Genomic DNA, 10,601 nt, shown 5'->3' with positions numbered 1-10,601 from the left:
GTCAGCAGTTTGAAACTACCAACCGTTCTATGGGCGAAAGATGAGGCTTTCTGCTGCCATAAAGAGTTACAGCCTTGGAAACCCTATACAGGGTCCCTATGAGTCAGCACCAACTCCACAGTACCGCATCACTGCCGCTGCCACCACCAAAATCATGATGGCTGGAATCCTGGTGTGGCATTGTGGGTTAATGTGCTAGATTTGCAAAGTTGGTTTGAACCTCAAGGTTGGCAGTTCAAATTCACCAGCCACTCCTTGGAAGCCCTATACAGAGTCGCTATGAGTTGTAACTGACTCGACGGCACTTAACAACAACAACAAATGTGATGGCTGCAACTATGGTTGCTTTGGTGGGCTGGATGTTCCCCACCTTTGCTATAGAGGGTCGCTATGAGTCTGTACAGCATTGTTGGCACAAGAGATATGACTTGAAGATACAGCTGAAAACTGAGGAGGCTTACTTTAAAACCACAGTAATTAATTTCTTGTTAACGCTAACCAGGTGCCACAATAGGAATATATTCCCTGTTTTCACTCTTACTGACTCCGTGATTTTGGAAAAAAGGCCTTGCTTCTAAACTGATTAGTTTATTATGTTCATGGGGGTATTAATGTGATGTGGAGGTTAAGAAAAAATCTTTGGTGCCAGATATTCCTGGGTTTGAGTTTCAGCTTTATGATCTCAGAGAGTAAGGTTACCTCTCTGCATCTCAGTTTCTATATCTGTGAAATGGGAAGATGAATACGTAAGACTTGAGAGTGTATAGAAAGGATAAAATGAGAGAATGTGTGTGAAGCTCTTTACCTGGTACATGAGGGTTCAGTAGCTGAGAAATAATAATTTATTGGTTTCTTTTACTCTTATTACTATTATTGTTGGTGGAACTGGTCCTAGGCTGAGTGTGTGGTTTGGGATAGGAGAGACTTTGGGAGGGAGAAAGGGGGGAAGTGTCTTGTTGCCAATGCAAGTTTGAAAGGGGGTCTCTGGTGGATGAAGGCGGAGCTAGAGGATTGTAGATGGGTGGGGCACCCATGGAGCTCTGCCCCCAAGGGAGGCCCAGGGAGCTTGTCCTGGGCAGGCAGGCTGGCCAGCGGAGCTCTGGCCATACCATGAACTCTGTCAGGGAGCTGGTTTCCAGCTCCAGCTCCCATATCCAGAGTTGCCCAAACCTTTTCCAAACCAACCTGACCCCTTTCTAATAGGTTCCAGATGCCTTTGTGAGAAACTGGAAAAATTTCCAGTAGAGCCAAGTGAGAAGTTGCACATGTATACCTCCATGTTTGGCCCCGTGTGAGGCCTGTTCCAAGGCAGGGTCTGCGTCTCATCCTGCACTTCCAGTTCTCACCACACAGAGCGCCCTTCCATAACCCCTTCCCAAGTACATTGGGCAGAGCTGCCCCCGCTCAGGTGAAGCTGGTCAAGGCACACACCTGGGCTCTTGGCCAACTCATTTTCTGACTCTTTATTGAGAACCAGTGGCTCCATAGGATAAGCACTGGACTGCAAGCCAGAAAGTTGGCGGTTGAAGCCCACCAGGAACAGATGAGGATTTCTGCTCCCACAAAAGGTTTAAAGCCTCAGAAACCCTATGAAGGGTCTCTATGAGTCGGAACTGACTCAGCGGCCCTCCACAGCAATGAGTCATCATCTCAGAAGCAGGAGGGGTGGATTTCTCTACCATCAGCGAAGATCCAGGTGTGCAATGCGTCTTGTGGACCCTGAGATACTTGCACTTTGAACCTCCTCAACCCAGAGACAGAAAGTTGTGATGCTAGAGAAGAGGCAGAGGAGCAGCAGAACCAAGAACAGGAGCATGAGACAGAATAGTGTTCTTCACAGCCCATTGAACAAGTAAAGCTGAGTAACTTTGTGCAGGAGACTTAACTTGTAGAGTGGGGTGCCTCCAAGGACTTAATTGGGAGAGCTAGGTTTCCTGACCCACAGTGTCTTTTAGGCTGTCTAATGGTGGAATGGTATGCCCTGTGGGCATTTACCAATAGCCCACAAGAGCTTTGTAACAATGGGCAGAAAAAGGCATGCCTGTGGGCAATGCTGAGAGTTTTTCCTAACTGGAAAAATTGTGCCCAGAACATATCTGACCCTAGATTGCAACCTGTTAACGTCCCTAATAAACCTGTAACTGTGAGTATGTGTCTGAGTTCTGTGTTGTCATTGCTGTGAATTAGTGACCCCATCTGAGTGCAGTGTGTTGTGGGAGGAATGGCAGGTGCTGTTTTTCACAATGTTTCAAGGCCTGATGGTGAGGAAGAGCATGCTAACCTGGAGGCACTGACAGAAGATCTGCAAGTCCTCTAGCTGAGGTCTGCTGGGGGAGTCCCTAAAACGCCACAGATTACTGCCACTAGAAATTAGACTCTGTCAGATGCCGCTCCTGTACTCTGGGAGCTGAGGGTCCTATCCAGTTTTACTGTGCAAGATAGGAGACTTGGGTGTTGTATGTGTGGATGTAGAAAGGGGTACAAAAGTCAAGTTGGCAGGGAGGCTGAGGATCAGTCTTGAAGGATAAGTAGTGATTGATGCATCGGGAAGCTGTGTTGTGCCAAGGAGAGGGACAAGTGGACTGAAAGTTCCAGAAGCAGGAAACAGTGTGAGGACTTGGTAGGACTGGATGGTGCTGTGTACAACGTTGGGGACACTAGGCTGGGGGTTGGCTATGCCATACAGTATGTGTATCAAACTGACTCTGAGCACTAAACCCAGTGTGGTTTGTTGTTATGATCACAGGATGGGTACTAAGTCAGGACACTGTATCCTCTGGCAGGTTACTAGTTCTCTTTGGACCACCTTAGAGAGGCAGCAATGTTTAAAGCTTGTCTACCTGGGCTCAAATTCCAGTTCTGCTATAACCTACATGTATGACTTTGAATAAGTTGCTCAATCTCTAGTGCCCCAGTTCCCTAACCCCTGAAACAGGGATAGTGTGGGTACTTGCACACAAGGTTATTAGAGGATTCAATGAGTTATCTGGAAAGTTAAAGGACTTTGCTATTACTATTAATAAATTCCTCTCCCACAAAGCAGGAGTCATCTCTCATCCTCTCCATGCAAGACAATGCTGTAAGAAATGTAGCATCTTAGCATTGGCCACATCCTCAGGGGGTTGGTTATATAGTTCAGATTCCTAAGTGATTCAGGTGACCTGCACTGTTTCTGCCTATCTGTGGATCCCGGACAGATAGGTGACTGTTTGGTCTGTACACATCCTGTGATGGTGAATTCAGAGTCGTGCGCATCCCTGAGTAGAAGGTGCTTGGGAGAGCACCTAGGCAAATGGAAGCAGGGATGGAGAAATAAAATCAGAAAATTGAAAATCTGGCATTTGTAATCCTTCTCCCACATTTGGGACACGTGATGCAAAAGTATGCTTGTGAGTGGATTGGATAGCTTGGTTTGCAGCCAAGTGTTCATTGGAACAGGGGAAGCCTCCTTACATATCTGTTCTATTATTTCTTAGAGAATCTGAGGTAACTGATCAATGAGAACTGAATGAACTATAAGAACAACTCTGAGGAAGAGAGAGAGGCCACTAGAAAAGATAAACAATACAGAAGACAGTAGACACAAGATCAGGTTAGCTATTCTAAGTGGTGCTAGTGAGGTAGCTTCAGAAGAGACAAGGTGCATATCAAGGCAAACAAAGTTTCCACCTAAACTTACTTCCTGTTGGACTGAGGAGAGTCCAATTTGGCATGGTCCTTCCAATCCATTTAGACCCACTCCTGCAGAATTAGATAAGCCATGGATCTCCCCAGACATTGTCTATTCCACAAAGACTGCCCAACCATTGGCTCATGCTTCCTTCCCTTTAAGTTGAACTGAAGATGCAAAGTGAAAATGGAATCCCAAATTGGTCTTAGCAGCCTTGTGAACTGCTAAGGCCGTCCCTGGGAATAACTGGTTTTCCTGCTACTCAACATGAAAAAACTTCCCATTGATGGTTTCTTTCTCTACTCATCTTCACAGCACTGTTTCTAAGGGCATCCTTGTTATATGGTGCAAAGAATACTGATTGAATCCTCCTAAGGCCCGTGGTATTGTGACAGTCATAGCAGGAGCAAAAAGGACTATAATTTGGTCATCCAGAATTGGACTACACAGGTTTGAACCATATCTTTATCATTTATTAGCTGATTTATTCAGGTGAATGACCTACCATAGTTTGCCCTGAAAGTGGTGAAGTGATACCCACCCAGTGAAAGTCAAAGAAATAGAATTACTTAGAATTGTATCTGACATATAGTAAGTGCTCAATAAATGTTGACCAGGCTTACATTTGTGGAGAGATTGCTGTTTTCCAGGCAGCGTGGCTGCCTCTACTTTCAGATCTTAACTCATTTGCCTTGGGTCACAGAGCAAGAAAGGTCCAAAACCAATTCCTAGTTGATTCCTAAGGCCATGCTTTCAACTGGTTTCCATATTTCTCCCATAAATAAATGGTTTCAAGTTCTCACTCTGTTACTTTTTAGCTGAAAGACCTTGGTTAAGCCAGTTACTTTGTCCGAGTTTCATTCCCCTTCCTAATTAAAAATGAAAGTTTGAGAGGTGTGGTGGTGCAGAATCAGAGCATCAGGTTAGACATTAACTGAGGTCCTGGTATGGCTCAGATCTATTTCCTTGAGGAACTGTGATCATATTATTCTGCCTCACCTTCTCCCATCTTTAAGAATGAGAAGTTTTGCCTTGATGGTGTCTGGAACACTGGTTTGGATGTCGTGAGTTGCTTCTAGGGAAGCTGAGGGCCACAGGCCTTTCCAGAACGTGGTAGTAGTACATAATGATCAGACCTCAACAAAGCCACAAAGGGACCTTCAAACATAGTCTTGCTGAATATTGACATTGGAATCATAGGCTATACCTGCCCAAGGAAGTCATATCGATCCAAGAAGCCCTTTGAGTATTAAAGAGTGATGGCATCATAATTCGGTCTTCCTGGGATTAAATCTTAGCAGACAAGTCACTTATTCTTGTTGAATGTCAATTTCCCTTTCATTGCAAATGGGGTTAGTAAAAGTGTCTCCTTCTTAGGGTTAATGAATGCAATGAAGGCATTCACATAACATGCTCAGCATTGAACTTATCAAGTGCAATTCAGTCTACTGACCACAGTTCCCATCTCTGTGCCCATAACACTTTGTGAAAGGATCTAAATTAGATCCTGGCTTCCTTGAGGGCAGGGGTCTGTCTACCAGTGGCTATATCCATGGGCCCTACCATAGCACCTACCCATGCTCATCAACAGCCTTCTGATGGGTCTGGTAAGGAGCCTGGGAATAAGAGTCTTATGATTCAATAGTGAGTAATTGTTATGGCTAATTGCAACTGTCATAACTATAGGTAGAAGTTTTGTAACAAAAAGAGGGAGTAGTTAATCTTACAGTCTAGGAACACAGGGCCATCAAGGGAGAAGAGCATGAACAGAATGTGGGACCCTGTCCAGAGAAGCAGCAACACCAGAGATGGAGGCAGAGATGATAACGTGGAAAGATAAAAGCAGCTGAGGTCTCGACTTATGGGAAGAGAAAGGCTATGTGCTGGCGGCCAGCAGCCAGGCTTGCAGAATGTGCCCTTTGGTTGTTTAAATAAGTGTGTATTCCTGAGTGCTTTTGTGTTTATCCCCCAAGAAAACAAAACAAAATAGAGGGAACAGAAGCAAATTCTGTTGAATGATGATGTACGGAGGAGATTGTAATCATTGCAATGAAATGATGAGTGTAAAACCAATGTTTTCCCATGTACGCTATCACTCAGTTCACAATAAAAACCTAAAAAAAAAAAAAAGAAAAAGCCTTCTGAAATAGGGATCACACTCCTCAGATTACAGATGAGGAGACTTGGATGAAGAGAGGGGACACCCTGTGCCCAAAGAGTCATCAAATGAAAGACTCAGTACGCAGCTTCTAGATTTGAGTCCATAGTATTTTCATGTCAGCACATGAGTCCATGAATTTTGCTCGAACTTAATAGCTTGATGGTTTTCCTTCAAGAAAGTATTGGTGCTTGGGATATCTTCTCTTAGTGCCATGCTGGGGAGGGAGTTTAATGTTTTGGGGTCTGAAGTGGGTCGTTACTTCTATACAGCAATGATTTGGGGAGGTCCTCTCACAACTTTAAAGGAATGCATACAGGATGTTGGACTTCTAACTAGCTAATTATATGCTGACATACTTGCAGGGTAGCATATAAGATGGTGAAGCTGGTGTCAGTGCTGCCTGAGTGGTGATTTTGCTCACTGTTTTCTAGTGACCCAAATGAGTCGAAAACACTTGCAGAAATCCATAGAACCTTCTTGTCTACCCAAATGCCCTGGCATTTCCTACCTGGGCTTTGTTGCTGAAAGCAGATCGGTTTTTGCAGGCCCAGAGCAGCTTCAAATCAGGCATGGAACATTTTTCATGAGCCCTGAATAACGAGGTGTGGTGACCTCTTGTAATGAAAACTCATCCTCCCTTCAGGAACTCTGCCTGTGTAGATGGCTTCATGCCCAGGGACAGTAGGTAGTGATTGGCATGTATGACTTGAAAAATAGTTACAGGAACTTAAAAAGAAGCCCACAGTGTTTGTTAGACAGCCAAATGGATGTGGACACAGCATTCCTCTGGTTGGAAGGAGCAGGTATAGTTTATAGCACCTAGTTCTTGCTTGCCACAGAAGTCTATTGGACTGTGGGCAAGGAATACACTTCTTCATGAGTACGGGCTTCAGAGAGAGTCTTCTTTTAACACACCACCTCAGAAGATGGACTTGCTAAATTTCTTACCTCCCTCCTCAACTTTTCCCCTGAGTTTCAGACCCTTAAATTGAATTCCTCACAGCTTGTCTTTCTGCAATCTCTTCCCTACCTTCCTGAACTGCAACTCCTCATCTCAGCACATCGTAACCACCTAGATCCCTAGTTTAAACTGGAAATCTAGGTACCACCTTTGACTCTTCTCTTTGCTCACATCTAGTCAGTCCTGCATTAAGTTTTGTGGGCTTCCCCTCCAAAATATACTATCCAGTATGTGCATTTCCATTCTCCCTCTCTCCCTCCCTGGTTTGATCTACCTTGATTTCTCTTCTGGACTACTGGAGTAGTCTACTGTAATTGTTAATTTTATGTGTCAACTTGATTATACTATTGTGCCAGTTGTTTGGTCAAACACTAGATGTTTCTGTGAAGGTATTTACTTGTGGTTAACATTTTAATCAGTTGGTCTTAAATACGGCAGGTTGCCCTCTATAATGTGGGTGGTGGTGCTGTGCTGTGAAGTTGCAACTCACAATGACCCTACATAGGATTTCTGAGGCTGTAAATCTTTACGGGAGCAGAAAGCTTCATCTTTCTCCCTCAGGATGACTGGTAGAGTTGAACTGCTGACTTTGAGGTTATCAGTTTGATTCTTAACCTCTACGTTTCCAGAGCTCCTGAAATCTTTTAAAGCAAAAACTGAGTTTTCTCAAAGGAGAAGGATTCTGCTTTAAGACTATAACATTCATACCTTGCTGGAGTTTCCAGCCAGCTATCTGGCTTATCGATTTCAAATCCAAGTCTGCTAGAATTTGGAAGTGCAATCTTCCACAGTAGTGTGAACCAATTCCTTAAACTCAAAGAATCAATCTGTCTCTGTTCCTATTGGTTCTGTTTCTATGTATAACTCTGAAGAATACATCTGCTAACTTCCTGCTATGCAGAACAGTAAATTACTTCATATGTCTCTTCTAGCCATGGTTTTTGTAATTGCCACCGAACAACTTTTTCTGATGAGTTGGGATAAGAAAATTGGGAAGAAAAGGCTGATAGGATGATATGATTCAGTTGTGAGTGATTTTAACAGAGTTAATTGTGATTGTAAAAACTTGGAACTCTACTGTGGGCTTAAAGTGAACCAGTCCAGAAGAATGGGGGTGGAGAGAGAGAAATCTCACTACCATCAAGGAAAAAGAGCCAGAATGAAGTGTGTCCTTTGGAACCCGAGATTCCTGGCCATCGAGTGATCTCGTTCTAGGAACTGAAAGATGTGATACTGGAAGAATAGCAGAAGTGGGAGAGGAGCGTCCGCAACAGAACCAAGATCCAGAACATAAGACACTGCTGAGTAGAGTTCTGTGGGAGGGGTGATTTGGTGCCATTTTAAAAAATACTGTGCTTCTAGTTCTACCTGTCTGAACTCGAGAAGTAGCTTTGTTATCAGTACTGTAATCAGATGGATCAGACCCTGCATTGTTTCGTCTTTGCCTAACTTGATCTCATTTTGTTACTCTCTCATTCTTGCTTGCCCCAGTAAATACTGTGTTTTTTTGTTGTTGTGTTTTTTAACTCTTTCTGTCTCAGGGTCTTGGTACTTACTATTTGCATTGCCTGTAATTTTTCATCCATGACTCTTTCCAAGATAATTTCCCCCCATGGCTCTTTGCCCTTCTTTGAGTCTTAGTGCAAACCCTACCTCTCCAGGGAGGCCTTCCCTCACCCCTATTTAAAGCAGTGACCTACTTTGGCCTTTAGTGATGCTCTGTCTTTTCACCTTGATGATGGTCTCCATAGTGTCTTTTACATAAAAAAAAAAAAAAAGAATCATTTATTTAACTGGTTAGTCTTCCTTCTTCTAGAACAGAAATAGACAAACTTTGTCTATAATGTACCAGTGGCATAGATTGAATTTAGCCTCCTAAGAATGTGTGTCATTTGAACTTGCTCATGAGTCTCAGTCATTTGGTGGTTATGTAACGACATACTCTTCCCTCATGATGTGATCTCATGTGATCAGCCAGTCAATTATACGTGGATTAGGGTGTGATGCTGTACCTTTCTCATATGTATGTAAGTAGATTTCCCCTGGGGGTGGCCTGCATCAAGGATTTTTTTTTTTTGTTTTAAACTTTTATCGTGTATTGAGTGAGTGAAGGCTTATAGGGCAGGTCACCATTTTTACATTCAGCAAATCATTGTATTGATTACAATCCACTCCCTGCACCCCCAGCCAAATAGCATTTACCTCTTTTACCTTTTTTTTTCTTTTTCTTTTTTGATGTACACATACCACATTATGAATATTTATTTGTTTAAATGTCCAAAAGGCACATTTTGCAAGGCAGCCTCCTGCCTATAGGCACACTGATTTTCTCAGCCCACTGCTGCTCTGTTTCTCTATGCCGTCGCCTCCACCACCATCTCTGATGTTGCTGCATTCTGGTTAGGATCCCTCACTCCTCTCATTTTCTTCCCTCTTGATGGTTCTAGAGTCCCCTGTTCCTGAAATGACAGGTTAACTGCTCCCTTCTTTAGTTGCACCTTTTTTACATTTATAGTTGTGATGATCACCATTAGACCTGAAAACAGTTACCCACAATTGAATCATAAAATCCTATTATCCGCAATTGAATCATAAAATCCCATGTATTCTTGGCTGCATCACCAAACCCATCAGGGCCCGAGGAGAACTATTCAGTAGGGTTTCTGTCTTACTCTTCTTGTTCTGACACAAAGCACCCTTATGAAAGCTTGTAAGCCAGTCACTTCATGCCTTTATAATCCCCCAATTTTGGTAACTAAATTCTAAATTGCCTATCCTTATCAACCCAGTGTACTGAGGAGATATGCTTTTTCCTTGATACAGAGAATCCTTCCCTATTCAGTTGGGATTTGGGACAGCCTCATTCCTAAACAAGGGTCTGGGTGATCAGGTGGTAGCAATTTGTGCTTGCTTCCTGTATCATAATTATTTAGCTTCGTCTGGTTGAATTCTGATCAGCCATCCATCCATGCTACGTCCAGTGGGTACTGTCAGAGAGTCTGTGATTTCTCCCATGCTCCCCCCTCTTCAGATCAGCTGGCTGTTTGATTCTTAACTTTACTCCCCAGTGGCTAGGTCTGTGTCATTGGGCTTGGGAGTTCACACATTACCCTGAACTTCAAACCAGCCAGCTCATCTTCTTATCTCTTTCATCTCAAGGTCATCAGGTTTTTATGGAATATGGCCAGTCTCAGCCCATGTATTCTTTGCTGCATCCCTCCCACCCCACTCCTTCCACTCACAAGTTAACCAGAACAGTTGCAAGTAAGGATACAAGACTGCTCATGTGTTCCCTTTGAGTTTCAGTCTAAGAGATTTACCCTGATGGTCTGACTTTTCTTGGTTCTAGGATAAACAGCTTACTTGGTATTGTTATGGACAAAACAGTCTGCTTTTTTTCTTTTTCTTTTTCCATCTCCCTCCATTGGTCTTTCTATTTTATTTTTATTTTTCGGTATATTTTCTTAAGCTTTTACAATAATGGTCTTATGCAATATTTGTCCTTTTGTTACTAATTTCACTCAGCATAATGTCCTCAAGTTTCATCCATGTTATGTGGTGACTTGCAGCTTCCTTGTTTTTCTTCACGGTAGCATAATCTGCCATTGTGTGTATGTACCAAAAGTTTTCTCTGCTATTCATAAGGTTTTCAGTGACTGAATATTCGGAAGTAGTTTGTTACTCTTTCTTCCTAGTCTGTCTTCATCTGGAAGCTCATCTGAAACGTCCACCATGGGTGACCCTGCTGGTATTTAAAATACCAGTGGCATAGCTTTCAGAATCACAGCAACTCACAAGCCACCACAGTA

The sequence above is a fragment of the Chrysochloris asiatica genome, unplaced genomic scaffold, assembly GCF_000296735.1.
Source record: "Chrysochloris asiatica unplaced genomic scaffold, ChrAsi1.0 scaffold00046, whole genome shotgun sequence".
Classification (NCBI taxonomy): domain Eukaryota; kingdom Metazoa; phylum Chordata; class Mammalia; order Afrosoricida; family Chrysochloridae; genus Chrysochloris; species Chrysochloris asiatica.
Note: the sequence above shows the minus strand (reverse complement) of the source record.